At 34.8% G+C, this 7,076-nt stretch overlaps 1 long non-coding RNA gene across 1 annotated transcript; it reads right to left on the bottom strand.

Annotated features, from left to right (window-relative positions):
• Nucleotides 1–2,389: 2,389 nt before the first annotated feature.
• LOC311076948 lies at nt 2,390–4,854 on the bottom strand. Its single transcript, XR_014604718.1, has 3 exons — nt 4,514–4,854; nt 4,015–4,060; nt 2,390–2,956 (listed from the first exon to the last, which is right to left on the bottom strand). It is a non-coding gene; the product is annotated as an uncharacterized lncRNA (long non-coding RNA).
• Between the last annotated feature and the right edge of the window lie 2,222 nt (nt 4,855–7,076).

Here is a 7,076-nt window from a genome sequence, read left to right as displayed (position 1 = left end):
GTTGATACTAGTCAATTTGATTGGTAAAAGTAGGCTAATATAGTGACTTAAAATGTATAGAATTTGACTTGAAAGATGACAGTTAGGGGGAAATTGCCTTTATAAATGTTTAAAAAAATGCAATGAGAATCAATTTAAGATTATTGGTTCAGAATAAATGACTTTTACAACACAACAATTGAACAGTTTACTTAAGTTAGTTATTGCACCAATACAGTACTTGAGATTTTATTATAATATTAGGCCAATGTACATGACTGAGTCGCTCGCTGTGTGAGGAGAATGATTTGCCAGCTGAGGAAAGTGAGTCGCTCGCTGTGTGAGGAGAATGATTTGCCAGCTGAGGAAAGTGAGTCGCTCGCTGTGTGAGGAGAGTGAGTCGCCAGCTGAGGAAAGTGAGTCGCCAGCTGAGGAAAGTAAGTCGCTCGCTGTGTGAGCAGACTGTGTGTGAGGCGAGTGAGCATGAGAATTTCGAGAGTGAGAATTTCGTCATTGGCGGAGCAGTCGGTCAATCCCACCTTTCCAGTAAATACGACTTGTGATTGGACTGTACGTCAGCAGACAGCAAAGCATTGGCCAATAGCAGAAGGCCCTCCCTCCAGGCTTTTTTTTAAGTTGCGAAGTTGCGAAGCTTCATTTTCGCTCAGTCTGAGTTTCAGAGTTTCAGAGCAGAGCTGCGTAACAACGCTGCCACAAATCACGTGAGTCGCAAGCTCGCAACTGTGAGGGCGTATCTCCGCAAAGTGGGTGTTGTAAACTCAGCTCTGAAAAAATAGTCTGCAATAGGAGTGCAAATGTAATGTAATGTAATAAGTTGCGCCCTTTCGAACCTCAGTTTTCAGAGTTTCAAAACTTTTTTTCACCTATTCGCACACCAGTTTTCAGATCACCATTTACAAGGTTTCAAATCTGGAAAACAAACTATACACTGGGAGAACAGTGACAAATTCGAAACTCTGAAAAAATGATTGCACAACACCGTAAAAAAGAGTGTTGCACTTCTGAAGAAGGAAAACTCAAACACAATATTATGTTTGCAGAGATTTTTATTTTTTTTACCACTTTGCAAGCCTGCAAAACTCTATTTTCAGAGTTTCAAAACTTTTTTTCACACATTCGCACACCAGTTTTCAGATCACCATTTACAAGGTTTCAAACCTGGAAAACAAACTAATACAGTGGGAGAACACTGACAAATTTGAAACTCTGAAAAATTGTTTGCGCAACATCGTAATTTTTTTTTGCAGTTCTGAAGAAGGAAATCTCAAAAACAACATAATGTTTGCAGAGATATTTTTTATTTTTTTTACATTTTGCAAGCTTGCAAAACTTATTTTTCGATCTTGCAAAACTTTTTTTATAAGATTTTGAGTTTTCGAACACTTAGTTTCAACCTTTCAGAACTTTATTTTCAGTTTTGAATCATGGCAGGATATTAATCCCATAGGATCCTGGCCACAGAAAGATAAAAGAGAGAGGTAAAAGGGGGGAATTAATTAGCATGGGTCACATTTCATTCGTTTTGTCTGGTATCTAAAACTTATGTCTGATAGAAAAATGTGCATCACCAAAAGAAGGAACATGTAGATTAACACAGTGGATCTGTCCAAACGGTAATCGTTTTAATAACGTTGTCGTCTGTACAAAGAAAAAACTCTTCCGTTTTTAGTACATTGTTGATGTGTAAAAGTTCCTTAAGTTTGTGTGTTCTAGACATCTTTTCTTTTAACCCTGCAGGTAGTTACATTAACGCACCTATTAATAAAAGTTTTACCTATGGAACTTCGGTATGATGAAAATGTGTGTAATATAGCAAACCCATACAAACAACTCAATTATTCTATGTTAAATTTAACTCTTCCACCATATCTACTTTAAAATGAATCACAGGAACTTGCCATCCTAGGTCACATTACCATAAATATAATATAAAATTACTATAAGATAAAATTACTTCAGTTAATTTACCATCGCATGCATGTCCCCCTTTGCTAACCCTTTTGTGGAAGGGCTCTTTGTGAAGGGATTTAGATGTTTGCCTGGAACACCCCTTTAATTGTACATTTATTAAATCACATGTAAGGTTTATAAATAATACTAAAGGAGAGCAAACTGATTCCCCCTTCATTTTATCTACCTTATGCTGACCGAAAGGTATATGATTTTCTTTCTTCAGATGAAGACACATATTTTAGAAAAAATAAACTAGACTTTTAGAAATATTATCCATCTCTTGTATTTGTGTCAAATAATGCAAGTGAATAGACACCAAAATGCTGAAGGTCGAAAAAGTCCAAGAGCATTGTAAAGCTCACATGATACGTGCAGAAAACATCTTGTGTGAACAACACAGCAAGCTGTGAGTAGGCTGTATGAAGTTTCTGGCGTATGCACTTGCATTATATTGGCTTACATTAATGGATAATTTTTCAACAAATCTTTGTGGAAAGAAAGTCAGATATACATCTGGAATGGCACGAGAGAAGAAAAAAAGAGATCATTTTTTAATTTCGGAGTGCATTGTGCCTTTAAAATTGACTGCGGATTTAGATACTGGGTAACACTTTATTTCGATAGTCCACTTTAGACATTCTACTAACTATAAGTAACTTTGCAACTACATGTCAACTATATTAGAGTATTAGTAGACTGTCTGCTTAATATTTGCTAACACTCTGTTTTGTTGGTCCCCCAACAGACATTCTACTCACTATAAGTTACTTGGCAACTACAAGTCAACTTATTCTCCTAACCCGAATCCTAACATCTAAACTTAACCTACCAGTCTATTGACTGTCTACTACAGCCTACTAATACTCTAATGAGAGTTAGTTGACATGTTAGTGAAAGTGGACTATCGAAATAAAGTGTAACCAGATACTGCAGTGGATACTTACTAGTGATGGACTTGTTTCTCTGTTGGTGCCTATTCTGCTCCGTAAGTCCAATGCTTGATCTAAAAATATATATATATTTTTAAAGTGTGTTAATAGGATTATTGATCGGGTAACATATGACCATTTTTTTATGTTCCATAAGTGTTATATAAATCTGGAGAACCCTTACTAAAAATTAACAATGTTTTGCGACACTAACCAAATGGTAATAAATTATTGTAATACGTAAAATAGGTAAGAGGCAGCACTATGCATAAACTTTTATGCATAGTGCGTTTTCTCTTTCCTATTTTACGTATTACAATTATCCAGGCCAGCACTCTAAAAGTTTATTAATATATGCAGTGAAGCCTGCTCCTATACTCACTTAATAAATTATTGTAATCAATCCACCATAAAAACATGGTTTCTCACTATAATAAAAAACATGGTTAATTTAGCAAATGTCCTTAAAGGATTAGTTCACCTCAAAGTTGAAAATTCTGTCATCACTTACTCTCCCTCAAGTTGTTTTAAACCTGTATGAATTTCTTTCTTCTGCTGAACACAAAGAAAGATATTTTGAAGAATGTCGGTAAACAGACAGACTTGGGTCCCATTGACTTCCGTAGTAGGAAAAAAAAAATGGAAGTCAATGGGACCCAAGTTACAGACATTCTTCAAAATATCTTGTGTTAAGCAGAAGAAAGAAATTCATACAGGTTTGAAACAACTTGAGGTTGAGTAAATGATGACACAATTTTCAACTTTGAGGTGAACTAATCCTTTAAAAGAACAGCTCATTAAAAAAAAAAAAAAGAAAAAAAAAAGAGTTATCTCATTATGTAGCTTACTCACCCATATGTTGAAATTGTATGAGTTTCTTATGTAGAACCATAAATCTTGAAAAATGCCTTTTATTTTTGTCATACAAAGAATACAGTTGTTTTATTCCCAAAATTCTTGTATTTCATATACAGGTTTGAAAATACTTTCATTTTGAAAGACATTTATTTTTGGGTCAGCTAGGCCTGTAAACTCAAAAAGATAAAGCTGGTCTGGAGGGTTTGAACCAGTGCATTTGAGCAGATTCACATGTTCTGCCTCTATTTCACGTGTATTTTATGACAATACTCACCGCATCTGAACATCGTGTGGCTGGATAATATTTATTCCCCAAATGCCTGGATCATGAAGGAAACACACACATACACATCAATATTAGTTATTTGTTTTACTTACTAACGGAGACATTTGCAAAAGCTTGTAAAATTGACTCACCAGCTCCAAAACATATTACGACTCGTTAATTTAACTTATCGGTTAGCCATCCCGCGATCAACAATAGATTCAAAAGTTTGCAGATTCTTAGAGTAAGACTGTGACAGTTCCTTTCTGTCTAAAGATACAATATTCTCATGCAGTTCACTCGTTGTAAAGCTCCCATGCTGAGTTTTATTTTATTTTTCATCATAAACTAAGTTAGACAAGTACATGCTAGCAGCAGCACATAACATTAATACATTGGAATACCGTATGCACTAATAATATTGCTCTAAATCGCGTTTAGATTCTCAATTTAATACACTATATCTTGATGTAGCAGAATTTGAGTTAAGTAAGAAATAAAGTTTTACCTTCAGTAACGTTAGATTGCAGTATGTCCGTTGTTAAAATTCTTTGTCCATATTCCTTGTTTGTTCTTCATTTACATCCAGCAATTAACACTCAGCAACTCGCACAAAATAAACATTTAGCAGTCCGATGTAAAATAATCCATGTTTTAAACGATGTAAAACCCACAGAATAGGCTAATATTGAAGATCCCGCGCAGCAGCAAAGCAAACACCGACTCACTCAACTGACGTTTATTCAAACTTGACTCGTAAAGGCGCGCATAGTTGTCATTGGCTAGATTCCTGGATGACAGTCAGAATAAACAGAGAATAACCAATCATGCTCAAAACAGCTAGGAGAGACAGCCAATAGTATGGCAACATTGCAATTACAGGAAAATATGAATATATATATATATATATATATATATATATATATATATATATATATATATATATATATATATATATATATATAATGTGCTATTTATTTGGTTGTATTTGTAGACTGGCTGTTATATTTAATCAATTGGTTAAATTGTTTTTTCATTGCTGTGCATGATTAAAAATTAAACATTAAAAATAAAAGATTAAAAATACTGTAAGAACTTACAGTAACTGGCCATATATAATATTTATTTACCACTGTTCTGATAAAGCGCAATTTAATAGAGCAAACAGTATATTAAACAGAGCAAACACTGCATATATTCATATATAATTCTGTATATAGATCTATATGAAAATCTAATGAATTGGTATCATGGTGGTGACAGTTACATTCATGTAAACCATAATGACCCTTTTACACTTTCACAAATTCTTGACCTTTCCTTTAGAAACACTCTTATGCCTAATAATGTCAACATCCTTTTTCACCCTGTGTGGCACTGGTACACACCCTGTTGGTTTAGAGTTAATCCTCTGTCCAACGCAACACTTTGGTAACATTGGCATAATTATATACAAGTTACAACATAATACCCCAGGTTTCACACTTCACAGGCAAGACTTAAGCCTGTAGTCCCAGACTAAAATGCATGTTTGAGCTGTATTACCTGAAAGCAACTTGACATATCTTATGGCAGTGCCATTGTTTTGTCTCAAGATGCACGCCAGTAATGTTTTTTTTTTTTCTAAGGCACATTTTTAAAAGCTATAATTAAATACCCAAATTGAACTAAGGACAAATCCTGGCTTTATCTAAACCCTGTCTGTGAAACCGGGTCTGGGTTAGAAATTAAGAGTTAAGGTTAACCCTAACCCTAACCTTAAGACTTGTCTACAGACTTTTATTTAACAGCATGGTGTTAACTGCAGTGGTTAGGCCTTTAGCATTGATACAGGACAAAAATCTTCTCACTGTGACAGTCTGTTTAGTAAAGATTGTTTGTATGGATTGTCCCTAAACTAGAGCTATTGATGCATTCAAGACATACCTGTATCATAAAGATCGTATTTACAAATTGAACACACATGAACGCCCCAACAATGATGAAAATATGAGTAGGAAGCTTGGGATTTTCTTTAAGCCCGATCTTGAAGAGTTATGAGTGTGTCAGTGAGAAACATGTAATACCACAATACTTTGGTATTTAGCAGTTACATTGTCAGGCTTTTCTATTTACGATGAAGTAAGCTAATGCCTGCACAAAATATGACAGTATTATAGTATAACAATATAATATGTAATGATACATTTTACAGTGGCTTCATAAATTAATTTAAAACATAAAATAAAAAAAATAGTAAAACCTCATGAATACAAACTTCCCAGGAGGACTTAAAAGCGCCATGTGTGCATCATGAACCCTGTTGGTGTGTGACCAGCAAGATTCAATTCAATTCAATTCAAATTTATTTGTATAGCTTTCACAATACATGTTGTTTCAAAAAAGATCAATTTAACAGTTAATGATATAGTCCGTAAATTAACAGTCAGTTAATTAATTTACAGATATTGTTTGTCATTTTGTTCTGAACTAGTTCTGGCTGTCAGTCGTTGACTGTTTCTGGATTTCAACGGACGTCCAGATTATAGTCAGTATGAACGTCTTTTCTGAACTAGTTCTGGCTGTCTGTGGACGTTTAGATTATGGCCGGATTGGACATCTTTATTCACGTCATTTATGGACTGTTTCTGGATGTCAACGGACGTCCAGATTATAGTCAGTATGAACGTCTTTTCTGAACTAGTTCTGGCTGTCTGTGGACGTTTAGATTATGGCCGGATTGGACATCTTTATTCACGTCATTTATGGACTGTTTCTGGATGTCAACGGACGTCCAGATTATAGTCAGTATGAACGTCTTTTCTGAACTAGTTCTGGCTGTCTGTGGACGTTTAGATTATGGCCGGATTGGACATCTTTATTCACGTCATTTATGGACTGTTTCTGGATGTCAACGGACGTCCAGATTATTAATTGTTTAATGTTGAATGAATTTGCTATCTGCTTTATTAGGGGCCAAGCACCGAAGATGCGTAGGCACTTATTGTATCCGTTCCCATTCCTATTATTATTATTATTATTATTATTATTATTATTATTCTGCTCTGGAAGTCTATGGCAGCCCATAGACC

This window comes from Abramis brama (assembly GCF_963993115.1).
Source record: "Abramis brama genome assembly, chromosome: 25".
Taxonomy (NCBI): Eukaryota; Metazoa; Chordata; class Actinopteri; order Cypriniformes; family Leuciscidae; genus Abramis; species Abramis brama.
This window is presented reverse-complemented; position numbering and strand designations above follow the sequence as displayed.